A 19,888-nucleotide genomic window follows, 5' to 3' on the forward strand; every position below is an offset into this window, starting at 1 on the left:
GTTGCTCAAGGAGCCATGGTAAAGTAGATTTCATGCAAGTCAGCCATCCTGAAAGTGATAACTGTATTTTTCCCTAAACAAGCTTTCTGTAATACTGCAATTCTGTTAGGTTCTAGTTTTCATCTAATTCCTCCCTCAGGTAATTTTCCTACAACATTGCCTGACACAGCTGGAGATATTGCTTATACTCTGTATTATTTGTGAAAGTTTCTGATGTGTAGGTTCACATTAAAGCATTAGACTTCTCTAACATCTACAATATGTTTCAAATGTGAAATACTTTTCACACTTGATTTCATATGTGATCAATATAGGCACATAATTTTATGTATTAATACAAAGAGAAATGTAAAGGCAGAGCCACTAATCACCTATAGGAGCCCCCAAATTATTTTGATTTGAAGACAAATGCTTTGTGAAAAGGCTACAGAAAGAAGCTGGTAAGACAAATCAGCCCCACAAATAGCATTAGCCAGAATCTGCTTTATAGTTATACCGTTAATGATGAAATAGGAGGAATGGAGTAGGTGTTTAAGCACACAGCCTAAAAGAGTAACTTTGTTTTACAAGGAGCTCACTAACATCTCCTTTATAGTTTATTCTTCATATGTATCTCAGGTACTGTTTCCATATTTCACTGGTCTGTTACAAGTTGTATCTCACTTTTGTTTTTTACAGCCCTTAACAACTAAAATAGGAGGTGCTGGCTTCTAACAGACACCTCATGTAAACAAGTTGCATAAGTTGCCTCAGAAACCAATGGAGAAAGATGGACTTTGTCAGGACACAATTTTTTCCTTTAACAACACGAAAAGGAAAAAAAAAAAAAACCTAGCCTGTAGAGGAATGAAGGCAGTGGGTTGATCAGCATTGATAACATGCAGCTGTGGCCTTGCCTCAGAGGCAGTGGGTTGATTGACATGGATGATGTGCAGGTGTAGCTCGTTCCCACTAAGTGGTTAAATAGCCCTGAGATGTGGAGGGGGAGGGGGGGGTCTGGTTTGTGGGGGAAGGTGATACAGCACAGACAGTAGAATCTGGCCAATTGTGAAGTCTTGTTGCAGCACAAACAAACTAGTAGGCTGCAACAATTGGTGCCCTGTGTGAGGCTGACTGAGTTGGGCTCCAACTACAATGACTGGCACCTGATGTAGCTGAGACAAGCAGGAGAACCTGTGACCCACATCAGACACTGTGAGAGGTGAGCTGTTGCAACTAATTGATATGGGTGTATTACAACATTTGTTTTCCATCTTGACACAAATTGCAACTTTTGGTACCCAGCATAGATGGGGATTAATTGATGTGGGTACAGAAGATGAAAAATCCACTTTAACAATGTTTGTAGATATACTTGAAAAAAAAAGTGTAAAGTATAACAAGAAGGCAATAAGAAGTTTGCTAGGATGGTGCAAAGTAAATGATGTGCTAGTTATGCTGAAAAATGTCTCCAGTGTTCAGACATGGCAAAATGCTGGAAAATTTCTTTGAGGCTGCCTTGAGGGGCAATAAAATTGCAACAACACTGCTAACAACATGGAGATTAGTCTTAGACCTACTAGAACAATTAAATGTGGACAGGGAGACAAATTCTATATTTGCAATGTTTATGGATATATTTGAAAAAAGGTGTAAAAATATGATGAAATGGCAATAAGAATTCTGCTAGTGTGGTGTAAAAAATATGATTTGCCGGTTACAGTGAAAAAGTTTTTCAGCATTCAGACATCTCAAAGTGTTGGAAAGGTACTTTTTGAGGCTGCCTTGAGGGGAGACAAAATTGCGACAGTTTTGTTAAGTGTGGTGATTGATCATAGATTCGCTAGAACAATCAGATGTGGACAGAGAAATAAACCCTATACTAACAATGCTAATCAACTCACTGCCCTCATTCCTCTACACTAGCCTTCTTTGACGAGTTCTCGCTATTACTGCTAGTAGCTTTAGGAAGTTAAAGGTATGTAGAAATTAGCAAATCAGATACCCCTGTGTGACTCTAGGTCCCTTGCACTCTGCCTTCAAAAAAAAACCCAACCCTTCAGTATGATTTAATGTCTCAAGCTGAATAGAAACATGACTACTACTGTCTATACTTACTATGACTACAAGTATGATAGCAGGATGCCTGCTGAACTGGGTTCTTTTGTGGATAATCCGGGTTTAGTACTGTTGCTTTACTGCTTCCAGCACCCCTGATTTTACAATTTCTTATTTTCCCTTCACTAGAAGCATTCACGTGAAACAAACGGTAAAAGTAAAGAACAAGTAACACTCATTTCAGGAATTCATGATGTTTTTCATTCTGCTTTTACTGCCTGTGGTTACAAGGGCTCTCCTCAGTCGTTAAAGAATGCTAGAGTTCAATTTCAAGAAAAAATGTTGAAGTCTACTAGTAACCTTTCTTCTGAACATTTTGTCTTTTAACATATATTGTCTTAATTTCAGCCCATGTGGTCATTTTTATGGTTCTTGTACTATTTTCCACCTTTTTATTTTCAAAATTATTAAACATGTACCATCAAGTCAAATGTTTTACTCGGGCCCTCATACAGTCATTGTTTGTTTTAAAAGCACATGGTCATCTTAAAGAAAAATGATGGGCTAGTCTGGCATGATTCATAGCACTATTTCTTTCATCTTATTCCACTTCCAATATCCATTTCTGTAATTAGATTACTTCTGATTCAAAATTTATTCTAAGTTCTTGCATACAATTGCAGCAGGAAAACACCTCCTCAGTGAGGGGAAAGGCTGAGACTTCTTTACCTTGGTCTTAGATAATCTTGCTACTAATCTCCAGTCACCTGGTACCACCAAGACTTGCAACCAAATCTATTTCATCTGGCATAACACAGAATGCTGGGACAGGGTTCATTTGGTGTCTCACCCTTTGTCCTTCCTTTTGCCTGAGGCTACTGGACTTTATTTTTTTGTTTTTTCATGGTATTTCATTTTCCACAGGTTCATTCTCATTGACTATAGTGCTTGGTTTTCCACATTCTGTGTCACTGTTTTTAACAAAAAGTAGTTTTATTTTCATGCTAGAGCCACACTTGCATGTTTTTTCTTTACTCTGTCATATTTCCCCATGTTCTTTTTTCATTTATATGCTATTTGTTTTAATAATTTTGTCTTTATCTTATTCCTTGTCTTCTGATAATATTTTTTTAGTTTGAGTAAAACTTCTTTATGCTGATCAGTCTTTATATTTCTTTATACAATTCCAGTTGCTGGTAGCCTAACTTTCCCATGAAGGCCCTGCATGATACTCTAATATGATGATGAACACGTCTATAAGACTCCAACCACTATACAAATAGAGCCATGTATTCTCAACATTAGTTTAAAACATCTTAAACCACATTCCATTTTACCCAGGTTATCTCTTATTTCTTTCTATTCTATCTCTTTGGTCACATGCAAAATCATTCTATCATCTTCATCTTTTTCTTCATTCTGTCTGGGTTATGGATACACAACCATACGTCTCTTTTGGTCAGAATTCTTATTTTAGCATATTCGTCATCTCTCTACTTGCTTTCTCATTCTGTATATTTCTCCACTATGATACATAGGATTCACGTATATTGTATTAGTTTACAAATACTTTAGCTATTTTACCACTGCATTAATACAGTTCTCTTTAACAGCATTTTTTTTCATCATTTCTCTTAACCATTGTTACTGCTTTAAATTAAGCCATAATCCCAGTTACCTGAATTTTCTTTTTCTAGTGCACTTAAATCATGTGGAGATTACAAATTTCTTTTCCAATATCCTTTCACCGTTCTTCATCTTTTTTTTTTTTTTTACAGAATTCTTCAGCCTACCTAGGAAACATTAAACAAGACATTTTGCAATCTTTTTTGAAATGCGGTACGTTGACCTTAGTTGGATGCCCAGAGCCCCCCAAGCTGGTCTATCACTCCCCTGCTTAGTTAGACAGATGAAAGAAAATATAATGAAAGACTTGTGGGTCAAGATAATGACAGAGTGAGTTCACCCACCAGTTACCATTACAGGCAATACAGCTTCACTTGGGGAAATTAACTTTTTACTGAGCAAATCAGAGTAGGATAATGAGAAATGAAACAATCTTAAAAACACCTTCCCTCCAAGCCTCCCTTCTTCCCGGGCTCAATTTCACTCCCAATTTCCTCTACCTCCTCCCCCACCAACCACACAGATGGATGGGGACATATGGGAGTTGCTGTCTGTTAATCACGTGTTGCCTCTGCTGCTTCTTCCTCCCCACACTCTTCCCCTGCTCCAGCATGGGGTCCCTCCCACAGGAGACAGTTCTACACAAAATTCTCCAATGTGAGTTCTTCCTGTGGGCTGCAAACTGCTCCAGCGTGGGTTCCTTCCACAGGGTGCAGTCCTCCAGGAGCAGATTGCTCCAGTGTGGGTCCCTCATGGGGTCACAGGTCTTGCCAGCAAATCTGCTCCAGCTTGGGCTTTGACAAGATCACAGCCTCCTTCAGGCATACACTTGCTCCACTGTGGGGTCCTCCACAGGCTGCAGGTAGAGATCTGCTCCACTGTGGACCTCTAAACAACTTGCATCACCATGATGTTGACCAAAGGTTGCAGGGGTATCTCGGCTCTGGTTCATGGAGCACCACCTCTCCCTCCTTCTTCACTGACCTTGGTGTCTGCAAAGTTGTTTCTTTCACACATTCTCATTCCTCTCTTCTGGCTGCTGTTGCACAGCAGTTCCTGCCCACCCCCACCCCACCCCTAAATATGTTATCAATATTTTCCACTTAATAATGTCATCACAGAGGTGCTACTACCATCGCTGATGGCTTGGTCTTGGCCAGTGGTGGGTCCACTTTAAAGCCTGTTGACAACTGGCTCTATCAAACTTCTAGAGCTACTCGCAGAGGCCACCCCTGTAGCTCCCCCTGCAGTAACAAAACCTTGCCATACAAATTCAATACATATTTAATTTACATTTCAGGGGGCACACAAACTCACTTTAATCTGCTGTGATTGTTGTATGTCTAAAAATGACCACTGACTACTATTTTGAGCTTCTTAAGTTTTATTAAATCTTCCTTAAATGCTTTCACTGACTGTAGAATGATAAAATCATTCAATTTAGGATATGAAACAAATACTGAAACTCTGATAAGAACAACTTATTTAATATATTATCCAAATGACAACAAGGACTATATTCCACTTTTTTTTTTTTTTGTGTCAGCCTGCCTGGCTGCTTCTTTATGAGAAAATGTATTGCAGATAACTACTATGACATACAATCTGATACAGGGCTCCAGACAGCTATTTCAGCTTAGAAATTAACTCAAATTAATGTGGCGGTAATTGATGGAGCTCAGTTACATGTTTTTTGCTAATTAAAGACTGGGGGAAATGCCATAGAAGAGACAGTAACATTTGTTAACAAGAATACATTTATGATTTGGCTGTTCCCATTGACCTCTGAAAAGATTAAACTGCAAGAGCTGTTAGGTGAATTAGTAAATATGTCAAATCTGGGTTATTCTTTAGCTTGTTTAAAATAAAGAAACCATATTTCATCTCACTGATAGATATGAGGAAAAAATAATTGATTACTCCATAAATTTCATAAAATTACACATTTTCATGCATTGCAATTCTTGTTCTTATATTTTGCTATCTAGGTTAATAAACTTCATTTCTATATAGTGTCTCTTTCTAATAATTTTGGAACTCTACTGAAACAATATAAACAAATATGACACAAGCAGTCTCAGAGGTACTACATATACTATCATATACTATGTAAGGCATATAATCTGCATGTATCAGTTATAACTTGCAAATAATGAGTTGGTGACCTCTTTCAAAAAAGTGTAAATACAACATAAATTATTCATTTAATATTTTTTTCTTCTCTTTAAATTTGAATTAAATTAATTACTTGTTTAAAATCATTTCATATAATTAGCATGTTCTTGGACTCACTGTCCTGTCTTGTCAACATAATCAAGTTGCCACCTTTCCCTCCAAAAGCTAAACAAAGTCTCATTTAAATTTTATCTAAACACTTAGAATCTCTATTTAAAGCTCAGCAATACTGAAAAGAAACACAATCACAAACTGTAGTAAAGTCAAAATAACTATATTCTCATAATACCAGCAATGCTGCTAAAAGAATCCATCACATGTGATTCTGAACAATATCTTACACAGCTAGTAAATCTTAAAATAATGATTATTTGTTTAGCATGACCTTGATCCGGGTACAACGACTATTCCAGCTGGCCAGTTTTAAGAATGGATTTTTTTGCCAAATTTCAAGAAACAGCCTGAGGATGTGCAATGCCCTTATTGAACTTGCGATCAAGATTTTTCCTTTAACTGAAGCCTTTTGCAGCTTTTAGTCTATTAAAATCAACAAATTTGGGTTCACATGGCATGGCAAGCAGTGCAATAAAGTAGTGATCCAGGCTGTTTCCAGGAAATGCTGAGCAGCCATCATTTTCAAAACAGATCTGCTAAAATATAATTACAAATACAGGTGTACCTTATCTAGAGAGAATACTTTTTAATTAATTGTGCAACAATTAATGAACATGAAGACAAGTTACAAGGATTACCTTTTTCTATTAGCATACCTTGTCCTGATTTTCCATTCTAATTTCACAGTGTGCCGGTTTTGACTGAGGTAGGGGCAATTTTCTTCATAGTACCCAGAATGGGGCTGTGTTTTGGATTTGTGCTGGAGACTATTGATGATTCAGAGATGTTTTTGTTATTGCTGAGCAGTGCTTACACAGTCAAGGCCTTTTCTGGTTCTCACACTGCTCTACTAGCAAGTGAACTGGGAGTACACAAGAAGCTGGGAAGAGACACAGCTGGCACAGCTGACCAAAGGGATATTCCATACCATGTGACATCATGCTCAGCATATAAACTAGGGTGAAAGTTGAACAGGGGCTCCTGCTGGGGGATTTGGCTGGGCATTGGTCCCAGCAGTGGTAAGCAATTGCTTTTCGTCTGCATCACTTGTCTTTCTTGGGTCTTGTCTCCTCTTTTTTAAATTTATTTTTTTTATTAATATTATGCTTTTTATTATTATTGTTAATAATATATTATTTCAATTATTAAACTATTCTTATCTCAAGCCATGACTTTTCTCACTTTTACGTTTCTAATTCTGTTCCCCCGCATCCTGTTGGGGGGTGGGGGAGTGAATGAGCAGCTGAGGTGCTTAGTTCCTGGCTGGGGTTAAACCATGACACACAGAATAGTTGGTCAATCCTTGAGGATTTTATATTTCACTTTATTCTTTTGGTTACAAAACTTTAATTATGAATACATAGTAGCCAAATAATTCTTTGTATGGGATAACAAATCTGCTATTAATTGCAATAAAATCTAATTAAAAGTATGTCATCTCAAATCTCATGTACTAATATCTCATTTTGTAGATCAGCACCAGAAAGAATTCCTATTTTAGAGCTCCTCATTGAAAAAAGACTGGTAGCCAAAAATCAGCTAGTTAAGTCACCTTTTAGTGATCTAGATTGTTTGACACTTCTGAAAATGCCACTGTTTATTTGAATTCATAAACATTCATCAAGATGTCTAATACTAGGTAGTCATGTTTGGAGGAGTGCTTAAGCATATGAATGCAATGAATATTAGACCAGTCAATCTATTTTTTATTTTACTGTCTAACTCAGATTCTAGTGAATACTTACTTTTAAAGTGGAAGAGAACAAACAAGAGATTGTGAAGGTACATTTATGCTGAGTTTGACATGCACAAGGACTTCTCATCACCAGTTGAATAGTGTGAACTGGTCCTTGCTTTTACATTTTCTGGCTTTTTGGGACAAAACTTGAAATCACAATGACAGGAATAAACTCCAGCAGAAGAATCATCCCATTTTTCCTTTTTGCTTCAGGCTTTATGTTACTCTGACATTTTTTTATTTTTTTACCTCACATTTTTTTTCTGTCATTCAAGCAGTTTTTCTCTTGTGACAGCATATGTGGTGGCAGCTTCTCACAGCTGGTTCCCTAATACCATTTATGCAGTCTGCTTACTGTTTATCCTACAGCCAGCTGCCCTTTCTTTAAATATATAATGGAATCTGGGAAGAATAATGAAGCACACAGAAATCTAGAGAGACCCAAGAATGCAAACAGCTTCTAGCGAACACCTAAGTAAATATTTAATGATGGTACATGCAAAAACCTAAAAGGTTTAGCTAAAACAACAAACAGAATTTCTTGGGGTATGGAAGTTTTAACAAAGATCCAAGCGAAAAGCTTATAGCCCTGGAGATTATTTTTAATGCAAAGATTGAAAAAAAAAAAAGTCCTTACAATTTGCTGCCATGACATCTTTCTCCTATGCAAGCAAGTGTTGCTACACACTGTCCTACTATTGCTGGCCCACATAATACAGTCCCACTGCTTTGAATTTCTGCTCCTTGTTTTGCCTTTGCCTCTTGCTTTGTTCCATTCTCTGTCCTCATGGGCAGTGTGAGAAGGAGAGAAAAAGGGAGAGCAGTTAGAACAGTGATGGAGAAACAATAGCCAGAGCTACAGTCTTAATGCCAGTCTGCTCCTGTATGACCTACAGAGCTGTTTACAGTAGTCATCTCTCAATCAGGTCATCTTGCTAAATCCCAGCCTGTGGGTGATGCCTTCCCAACCACTCAAGCTAAAGCCCTTCCTAACACCCTGCACAGACCATTGCTGGGCTGCTGGCTGTCAGATAACTGTAGCTGGGGTGTTGATGAAGGCTTCTGAGCAGTTTCAACCAGTCTCTCCTCTGAAGAACGTGCTGAATAAAGATACTGAGTACATCAGGTTCTAATACATGGTGCAGGATCACAGCTGTCCGAGTCCAGCCTGCATGGCCATATATGTTTACAGTCAGCTTTACATACAGATTCCTAGGTTAGACCAGTTCCTTTGCAGGCTGTGTCCATGGGGCACTTCCTGCAGAACAACTCTCAGCAAATGCTGTGTGAGCAAATGGAAATTGTCCACAAATCTAAGGAAAATGGACATGCTCTGGAATCAGGCCTGCTGAACCGTGCAGCCCCACAGCAGCCCTGAGAGGTTTAAGGAACCAGGGCGGTTACAGTTTGCACTCAAACTATACACGTGGCAGGAAGCCACGCTTGATGCCCAGGCTCCTATGGCTCCAAGAAAAAACCTGGGTACAAACTTGTATAGTCTGGATTATTACTGATTTGGTGAACCACAGAAAATGAAAGATCTTCAGTATGATGGGACAGATGTACTCTGAGAGGTTCTGAGCAACTTAATATACATTTTCAAGGCTATCTGTGAAATGAAAATTGCAGGTATAGAGAGACAGAATTGAAGGTGTTCTGAATACCCACCCTTAAGGTTCTATCACTAGAAGTCATTTGCTACATACTAAAATCCTCTGCCATAAACTCAAAAAGCACCCTGAACCATCAGAGCAGAGATTAATTTAATCCAGACTTTATAGCTCTTAGCTATTAAGTCCATAGCAAAGAGGTAAACTTTGAATAAGAGCCTACAGCACTTACTATTCAAATCAATTTCTTTGTATTCAGAGTATATAATCTAACTTGCCATTACATCATTAACTGCTGGAAGACAAGACAGACTTGGAAAAGGTCATACAATAAGACAATATTATCTAATTTTATACAGTGAAAGTATTGATCACATCAGTGGTAAATAAGATAGATTCAGGCAGCCATCCTACCTCCAGGCATGTAAGTGTTTTACTTTCATTTACTTGGTGTTTTACAAAAGGAAATATTTGCATTCCTTATCATTGTCAGAATCACAATATTTCTGTCACGAAGTTATAATTTCTTGTTTATGTATCCTAATTATGAAAATTTTATGTAATCTGTTGTATAATTGCAAATTAACTAATTGCTTCAGTGCTGATTCATGCAATAGATCCACTGAAGCATAGATCTTGAAATTACAAATTAAATTATTAGATATCTTTGAAGGGGTTTTAAAAACCTTATCTGTTTATGGAAATTGGTAAAAAATTAGGTTCAAGCAGCAGAACAGAAAATGGAACAATATGAGAGACAGGCAGGAACATGGAGCAGCAAAAGTGTTTCTTTCATTATCAGGCTTATGCTTTGGGTTCTGCTGCTACCGAACTATTATGCTGTAGTGAGATATAATTGCCATTTAATAACTGGCAATGTGTTAAATGACTTATATTTAATTTTGCTTGAGTATGCATGGTATTTGGGAACAAAATGACTGCAAAACCTAAAATGTAGTATTACACAGGCTAGAGACAAAATTCTGGGATAACTTGTCTTTTTTAATTCTGAATTTGGTGTGGAACTATTAAAAAAATAATAATCAGAATTTCTGAGAACTAATCATGAGACCTAATAGTTTCTTTTCTTATTTTTGTTGATATTGGGATTTCTTGCTTGTATAAAGATCTTTGCTAATATCAGTATCTACATGAAAAGAGTTGATCTGATGAATAACATCAAGGAGAAGCTAGTCAGGGTAATTCTTCTATTAGAAAATTTAATAAGCATAATATGATAAAGTATTTTGTACTTAAAATTGGGGGGGTGTTTGGGAAGCAGGAGGATGTTGGTGTGGGTATTTTTTAATGTAATTGCTCAAATTTCTGGGCTACCAAAAGGCAAAATGCTAGCTAGAATCATGTGTCTTGCACTATTACTTTAGTTTAATCCTCATATATTCTTTCAGAGTCTGTCATTGGATTGTCACATTTTCTTCAGTATATCTCACAGCCTTTAAAAAGGAAACAACTTTATACACTGAGCTACCAGCAATATATTTTAGCAAAATGTGTACATTTCAACGGAGCTAGATATCTCATTTCTACAGATTAAATTATTTCCATTATATAGCTCAAACTGCTATGAAATTTTTCTTTGTAACATTTATTTTTCTTGATACAGTCCAAAGGGAAGTAATATGTTCAATTCTACTTTTTGTCACTAAGCAGCACTATCAATTTTTACCAGTGTACGACAGAATAGTTCACAAGCTGGAAGTCCCATTGTTCAAGAGGACAGAAAATATTCTTTTCACAGCCCATTCTTCTACAGTTATAATTTATGTTTCATTATCTTTCTTTTTCCATAAGTTTGTTCCTTTGGTCAATTTTTCAGTGTACTTTTGCTTTCAGTTTTTATGTTCACTCCCTTTGTAAAATCCTACTGAAGTTTTTCTTTTGCTATGGTATTCAGCTTAACATAAAAGCATGATCATCACATGGATCTGGTGCTGCCAGTCCTTCAAATCTTGACCAGTTGTCCTAAACCTTTGTTCCACCCCCAACTTGGCAAGATTCTGGTCTTTGTGCATGACTCCCTCTTAAGAACAGGAGTGCCTGCATGAACTAAAATTGTTATCCAGCACTGTGTGATGAGTGAGTCCCTGTTTGCTTTCCTGTATCTTTTTAGGATAGAATTCAACAATCATATTGACAGTGCTTTGCTAGCTATGTTCTCACTTTTTATTACTGCCCTAATACTTTCGTCCATCAGAGAAAGATATCTTGAGGAAGACAGGGATTTAGTTGAAGAATTCCTCATAGATGAGTAATGTTTCCTCAGAGCCTGTTCTGATGTACCTTTGGTATTTTCCACTGTGGACTGAGCAGAGGTTATTCTCCTTCCTGAGACACATTCAGTATGTGCGCATCTCATCATGTCACACTCTGGTCTCATAAATACCCAGGATCTTGAATTTATGGGCATCTGCTTCTCTCATGGTCTGAGAGGACTTTATGCAGAATGTCAGCATTACATCAGTAACTGTGTCTTAGAAGATTCACAGTTACTAAACGTACTGATTCTTAGCTCTGCATTACTTTGAGGGGAAAGGAATCGTAACAAATCACTTACAAATGACACTAAGGGTTACAGGAGAATTTGAAAAAAATAAGAAATTAGTTGATCATATGTTTAATATCCTGGTTCACACATACATTCAATTTAACTGTGATATAGCCAAGCCAAGGTCAAAGCAGTTTAAGATGTAGACAGATATACACTACATTAAGAGACATTCAGACATCTTAATAATTCTGCTTACATAGTGTCTTTTACCACACATCTTGCATTGCAATAAACAAATTGCTCTAAACTCTCCCTTTTTCCTTTTCACGAATTGTGCATTGAAAGGTGCATATTTCCCTAGTTATGTTTATTCCTGAAAATTATAAATTTGTTTCTAGAAAACAAAAATCATCATGACGATAACACTGTACAGTTTGATATTAAAACAGTTTGGTTATTCCTTTGTTTGGAACAATAAATTTAATTTTCTGAATGAATTTTTGTTTGTGACTGCTCATGGAAAACAAATATTAAAGTTTGTAAGGATTCACAAGGAATTCTGTTTCATGCCTAATGATCTAAGTGAGCCACTATAGGTAAAGTTTAGCTATGAATATTAACAGGAAAACTCAAAATGAGGTCATAATCATAAATTTGTATTGATTCAGAGTTGTGATATATCTTAGATTTTTATCAGCATTTTCTCAAGCAATAATATCTAGTATTGGATTACAGAAAAGTTGTCTAAAGGAAGGTACCGAAACAAATAAAAGACTAGAAAATATAGTTATATTCACTCAACCTCTTCCCTGTGTGACACTAAGAGTTTGGAATAAATGCTTAAAAAAATAGTATCTCCAATGGGAGATTAATAGAAGAACTTTAATTTTCTATTAATCAGTCTAGTTAAAATTTATGCTATAATGTATTGTCTATAGTCTTTATGTTTGAATTTACCACATAGTACAACACACACCTCCCCCCTGCCCCCCCCCCCCCCCGAAAAAAACCCAAACTGTGACAGCAGAACTATGTTTAGCTACATTAATCCTCCCTAACTATCATATCACTATTTTCAAGCATTTAATCTTTTTTTAAGAAATGTGCCCAAAGGACATAGATCTAGCAACAGAAAGTATCCGCTCTGTCACCTCCTGGAATTAAGTCTCAATAAATATAGTTTAACATCACAGACAACCCAATGCTTGCTAATTGTTGCAAAATTACCAGCCTGAGTAAGAGTGCGCCCTGCAACATGTGTTTCACTGGGACTCATGAAAAACTGTTGAACCAGATGACATACAGGGGAAAACACTTTACGTACAGTTTCTTTGCATTTCTCTGATTCAAATAGTTATAATAAATTAATTTCCTAATTCAACTGACTACTATGATGTAAGATCCAAAAATAAAGACCTTTCTGTTATTTCCCAGGGACAGCTTTTATTATTAATGTTAGTCAAGTTAAAACTCTACATGTTATCAGTATATTTTCAGTATTTCATGTAAATTATTGTAACTGACATATTAAGACAGGCTTTATTTCTTCACTATATGAATATAAATATTCATCTTATCAAAATAAATAATTCAAACTGAACAGTTACAAATGAAGCACCTTTAAAATCAAATCTACCAAGTGACTACTGAAGAGTTTAGTCTAGCAATCTCATCTGTTTTGCAAGTTGCACAATGAAGGATAATAACTATTAAAAAAAATAAATTGCACTGTCATTTTCATAATCAATATTACAGGCAGAATAAGCACATCAGAGTTTTTTCTCCTCCAAGATTAAGATTTTAAAAAATGAATTGTCTAAACTGTGTGCACTGTATTTAACAATATAAATGAAACAGTTTGAAAACAGACAAACCCAAAGATTAGTTATGTTTTCATCCTGTAATTACAAGCTCTACGCTGGGATCAGTTACAGTAAATGTAACTTACAGATAGAGTAACTCAGAGCTCTTTAATATTCTGATAGCTATTTGCCTTCAATTCCTGTCACAGAATTTTTATAAGATAATTATATTTTCCCCAGCTCCTTCCTAAAAGTTGAGTAATATCTTTACGGAGAAGAAATTGTGTTCAAGTATTTATTCCCTCCCAGAAAGCACTATACCATCACAATATTTTAATATAATAAGTAAAAGTTTCTTTATTAAGGGACCATTGATTTGGTGCCATGGGGCAAAAATCACAGAACAACAGAGAACTACAACATTAAGATGATCATAAGTTTTCAGGCTTATTTATATTAAACATCAATGGCGGTCTCTTGAAGGGGGCATATAGTTTCAAATAAAGCCAGTATCTTTCCCATTATCAATAAACCATGCCAAACCGGTACATTTCCTTCCCCGTCTCTACTTTATAAGCAATTAAAAGATAGTGTGCTCCAAAAGGAAGGTACAGTGTAGAAATCATAAAAGTGGTATTTGCTTTGATCTTGCAGTGAGCACAGATCACTTTCTTTCCCAGGAATACAATGACTAGGAAAAACTAAGATTCCTCCCTACACATCAGTGACTACATAAGGGTCGGTAGGGCACAGAAGCTGCAATTCCCAGAACAGATACTACTGAAGGACTGAAGTCCTGCACCAAGTTGATTGATGAACATCAAATATAACACAGCCACCTGAGAGGTACCAAAAGAAAGGTAATTGATTGTTCTATATCTGGGTTACATCTTTTATGTGTCACTGCACCACTCATGTCCTTTTGTACACTGCTCACCATGAACAACCAGAGAATTTGAGCCTGCCCCTCACTGCTGCATCTACCTTCCTTTGGCTATGCATGAGCATAAGGAAAGAAAGGAAGTAGCTGTGTGGAGTATTAAATTAACATGGGCTCAGAACTTGCAAGGTCATGAGAGATGAATTATTGTTTCACGCATAACTCTGTGATTAAACAGAAAAGTAGTCTTGCCTTCTGTTCTTCTGATCTGCTGCATCCCTTGATTTCTATGCCTTGACATTCAATATCTTCTTTCTGTACCCCCCAACTCCATCCCCATCTTTTATTCAGCTGTCCTTCTAGTTCCATTCCTTTAGTTTCTTACCCAGACAAAATTTCTGGCTTTACACCACGCAGTGTGACCTGATCTTGCTATTACCTGATTGTTTTCCCCCTTGCCTGTTTTTGATCTTTATCTTTGGTGCACATTTCATTTGATGTTACATCTTGATTATACAGCTGACTAAACTGTATACTTTTGCAATCAATGCAAAGCTTTATGACAGATTACATTCCTAAATTGAATAACATGTATAATGATTTTCATTAAACATCTACAAAATAAAACAGACTAGAGAAAGAACACTGCTAACAACATCAAAGTGCAATTCCTCTCAAAAGTTTTGTAATTTAGCTGTTAAATTTGGAAGCAGAAACAGCCGCTGCTCCGCTTCACAGCTGCAAGGTACCTGTGGCATTGCACTGTCCATTGGGACCCTCTTCACCTAAACAGCCTGGAGTTCTGAAGTTTTAGGAGCAATAGGAGCCCTTTGAGAAGGCAGGAGGAAATTTCCCCTAATGTAGGGCAGGTAGTGGAAAGACAACAGGGAAACACAAAACAAGTGTCACAAGGCCTGGATTTGCAGGGCTTCAGCTCACTTAAGGTGCAGCAAGTTACATCAGCCTTGTGAAGCCCTTGTAGTGAAATGAAAATAAGTCAGTTCTGAACTATTGCAAATATCAGCCTCTCTGCTTCTTTATCTATAAATGCTTCTTTACATATTAGGCTTCATAACTAAGTCTGATTAATTAGCAGATATGCCATATGGCTTATCAGAAACAGAAAAGGGTTTAGCTTTATCAGAAAAGGGTTTAGCTTATCTATAAGACATTTTAGTGCAACAGCAAACTGCTACTGAACTTTCATAAGATGACCTGCTGTCAGCCCTTAATATAACCACAATGGAACTGACATATTTTTTGAATCACTGAAACATTTCTCCCCTACCTGTTCCTGTCCTCCACCTGGATAAGATTAGGCCAGAACAAAAGATAGATTAGGCAGCCAAGTCTTTCTCACAGAAATAAGAAACACATTTACCAGTGGCAAAGCTCCAAGACAGGAGGGAAATGATCATGTAGAAATAACTCGGCTCACACCTAACTGAGGAATAGAGCCACCCCTTTGGGGCTTACCGTTCATGGGTTGAATTTGGGAACTGTCTGCAGCTGGGTACTAATGAGCAGTTACACTCTGGCAGCATAATACTTTTCTCGTCCTTTACTGAAATTCATTCTGGTCTAGTATACAGCTATGCAAAATTATATTTGTGAATTAGTTAGTTACAATTTTATTCTTGGGTTAATACAGCTGAGTAACTAGGAGTGGGAAGTTTCCACAGATCCAGGTGACATAATCTGCGTATGTTTTCTCAAATACAGTAGAGGAAGGTTATTACAGGACCAACCTATGTAAATGCAATAAAGCACTTGTGATACCTAGGCAAGCTGTTAGGTCTTTACAGTAAAAGAGAGTAGTGTGCTGTTACTGCAGCCAGTATTGATGCATCCAGTGCTACATCGAGAGGCCCTGTGTGTCATAATGACACCACGTCTCTTGAGTTCCAAAACTGGTGCTAATTCAGGGTTCTTGCATCAAATTGAGCTGTGTGAGATAACCAAAGCACCTTAGGATAAAGTTTTAAGCAAATATCAGACTTTGGAGATTTTTTTTCCCCCGGATACTAAAGAATGCTATTCTTAATACATGATATTTGCTTTCTATCTATTCATACAGCTTCAGTCCTTTAATATAGTAAGGCATAGCACGCATAATTGTTTTTACAAATGCAATAATGAGTAATTACATTGCAATACCTCTCATCAATTTGTTGATTTTTGGAACTTCTATGGAAATTAAAATTAAGTGGCGAAAACTGGAGGGAAAAAGAATTCCACAAACACAAAATTTCCCAAAACTGAGGAACATTTTTCTTTTATTTTCATATAAAGGCAGTTACTAAGGCATGGTTTACTAAGTTCTGTCTTGGCTATCTGATATTCTTATATTACATACAGACTGCCACAACATAAGTCTATGGTGGAGCCAATGTTTTTATTAACCAATATGTGCACTATTGGACACTTCTACAAAGAATGTCAACAAAAAAGCCATTAGGCTGATAATTACATTTTTTGCAGTCCAATCTTTCCAAGACTTGGGGGTTTTTTTTGTAGTTTGTATGGTGGGTTTTTTACAAAATTTGTTTTGTCAGAAGTCAAAGGTAGTATGTGCAAGAATAATACAAATCCAGGAGGCAACCATGAGATTACTTACCTCTCTTTTTAATGTTTACAATATGAAAAGAATAAGCATATAGAAAAGGAACATATCAGGAGAAAGAGTAGTTTTGATTTCCTCTGAACTTCCAAGAGTGCATGCAACAACCAAAAAAATGAACCAAAAATCCACAGCTTAGAAAATAGAAAGAAATATTTTACTTGGAATAGTCATTTTGCATCTGAATGAATTCAAATACTGTTCGTGTTCATTGGCACTTCATAACAGCACATCTAACTCTATGAACTGTATATGTCATGGAATGGAAATTCTTTTAGTGCATTTCTGTTATTTGCAATGTTGACAAAATTGCATGCCCATTACTAGTTTCACTCAGGCTATTTAAATATTTTGGCAACACAATGAACTTTTTGTGAGTTTAATTAGGCCATTAGTATATGAACATTTCTAAATTAATAATCAATAACAACATTTTATTCTTAATAGGAAAAAATAAAAAAAATCCTTTATGTTTAATAAAACAGAAAATCCATTTCCACACTACAATCACTCTGCAGATTAAAAAGTTACAAATTAAAAGTCTTTGTAAAAATCTGCTTTCTTGCTTAGGCAACAGGCATAAACAGTATCTAGGAAAATATCCCCTCTTCCCACAAGCATGGATGTACTACTTACAGACATTGCAGTTTGATAATATATAGCTTTTTTTTATGTTATATAGCTTCTCTTGTGAGAGTGAATGACTCTCAATTGTTCTTGCTTTTGTTTCATATAGTACTCTTGGTAGATGTCAAAATTAGTGGGGAAGAAACTACTATAGATAATAATCATGGGCATTTAGTTATCAGTCTTGCTTCTCATTAAGAAGTGTGACAAGAAGTTGCTTCCCAAAGGTCTTCTCTCTGACATAGTTCAAAGAAAGAAGTGACACAGAGAAACAGATTTGTGAAGCCCATGAGTTTCAGTTTACCAGCATCTTCTATTACTATTTTCCCAGTGCAATTTTTCTTTAAAAATACAAACTTTGGTTTGTACTCATAGAAAGAACTCAAGCATTATTAAATTTTAGAAGTTTTGTGGTCTTAATCACAATTTTTAATGCAATTTTCAGGGAAACAAAAATTGTGAATCACTGGCCACAAAATTAATGCTTGAAAAAGACATGGATTAGGTTTATTTGATATTATAAGTTGCAGATAAACAAAGGAAAACAAAAATTAAAAGTCTTCTGCCAACTGCTTAATACATTTTAAAAAGGGAAAAATTACCTGTGCTAATTACAATCTAACCATTAATATTATTGCTTTTTACTAAGAAAACATATGTAGTAATATATATATATAATAAATTCATTAATTTCTTTCATAGGGTTTCAGCAATATTTTTACAAATCCATAAAGACAAGAGTCATCACTCTAAAATATCTGACAAAAAAATACTTAGATAATTTACAATTTTAAGATCTGTGCAAAGATTAGGTTTTAACATACTTTGATTTTGATAGGTAATAGGGCTTTTTCACATGTTTCTTTATAGAGCAAATGTTTGAAAAAAAATTAAAGTTTCATAGAAATAATCATCTTTTAAAATGAGCTTCATATTTTGGCAGTTCCTTTCATATCAACAAAAATATCCAAGACGGTGCCTGCTCTTGAGCTGCAATTAGCTGCAGGCTGGGCAGATAGCACAAAATGCTTGTCTTATTTCTCCCTACCTAACTGCTGTTGGCTAGAGACATGACATTGGTTTAGATGGGCTTCTGTTGTGGTCTGAGAGGAGGGTTCTTTTACCCTTAAGAGTTATTGTCCAAGCTTTTGCATTTGAACACTTGAACTGAAATGGCTGCTAGAAGGATCTGTGCTTGCAACAATTTAGTGGAAGGATGACAGCAAGCAAAATTCCAAACACTAAGAAATACATCTTCTACCTCAAAAGAACATTTAAAAGGGGAAAGAGAGAGAAAAAAATATCAAGCATCAAATTCTGATGTTCCTAAACTGCTGAAAAACTATATAAACTATATAAACTTTATATAAATAACACTATATAAATAACATAATTCTTCAGCAAGCATTCAAGAATTTTCCTAAAATAGCATACAGAGTTTAGCAATTTTGGAATAATCTGGTTTAATATATAATTTTGCAAATCATAGGATGGCAGTGGAGAACATGACAGTGTTGAAAGTAACACTGGAAGGAAACGAGGGAAGTTGCTCCTCTACTGTTACTTCTAGTGAAGTGTAGGTACAGGTAGTGGGAGAAGCTGGTGATCTGGTAAGAGTGCAAGAGTGCACAGGGTAGGCTGGGTGAAGCATAGGGAAAAAAACAAGTTCATGTGAGGCAAGTATGGAATCTGAAAAGCTGATTTTCTTCCATCTTTATCTGCTGATGAGTCAGTACTTGTCTTATTTTTTTCTCTTACAGTGTTTCTTGTCAAAACACAAATTGCACAATCATTAATTGGCTCAATAACAGGAAATTTCATGAAAGCGAATACAGGGATATTCCCATGTAACTTCATACAATGTAACACCCTAGGAAGGTATTTCTACATACTTTAATGCCCTAGCAAACTGCCATACAATGGCCTTGATGTAAAAAAAAAGTGGCATTTACATTGATAGCAAAACTATCCAGAGCATAGATGTACACTAAAAATGTATTGCTATCAAAAGTGCTCTGAAAGAAAATGAAGAAAAATAAAACACAGTATAGATTATCTCACATTTGTCAACCCTAGAGTAGCTTTTTGCTTGCGACGGTGAGATCCAGTCACTCCAGAACCTTATAAGCTTTTGCAAAGTATTTGTCTTA

Source organism: Falco punctatus (assembly GCF_963210335.1).
Source record: "Falco punctatus genome assembly, chromosome: 3".
NCBI classification, from domain to species: domain Eukaryota; kingdom Metazoa; phylum Chordata; class Aves; order Falconiformes; family Falconidae; genus Falco; species Falco punctatus.